We start from the raw sequence: 498 nt of genomic DNA, 5'->3' as shown, positions 1-498 counted from the left end.
CTGGTTGCGGACATTGAAACATTGCAGAAACGGTCGTGAAATATTTCTGTAATATTGTTGAAAGGTGTAATATTTCAAATGAAATATTGCAGCAATGTATCAGAAATATTATATGCCAAGTGGGTTTACAACCGATACTTCACACACTTTGACCATGTTTCACAGAATAATGATATCTGCAAAGATGAGGAATTTAATAAAAGTACATAAAAATATTTAATGATAAAATTCTCAATCGACACATACATATATAAAATTAAATAGAAATAGTACAGGTTATGGTATGATATAACTCTACACAACGTGTATATCTAAAATGTCTTAAAAATGTCTCAGAGATATTTAAAACGTTTTTTTTTAGAAAATAACATTACAAATATACTTTTTTCTCACTTACGTTACGCCGGTTGCGGTTAGTTTGCACGTAGGATTCACTACGGGACCAACATAGGGCGCGTTCCACTTAACGACCGCAACGCTCGCGAGCATCTTTGTTTA

The sequence above is a fragment of the Formica exsecta genome, unplaced genomic scaffold, assembly GCF_003651465.1.
Source record: "Formica exsecta isolate Colony F162 unplaced genomic scaffold, ASM365146v1 scaffold775, whole genome shotgun sequence".
Classification (NCBI taxonomy): domain Eukaryota; kingdom Metazoa; phylum Arthropoda; class Insecta; order Hymenoptera; family Formicidae; genus Formica; species Formica exsecta.
This window is presented reverse-complemented; position numbering follows the sequence as displayed.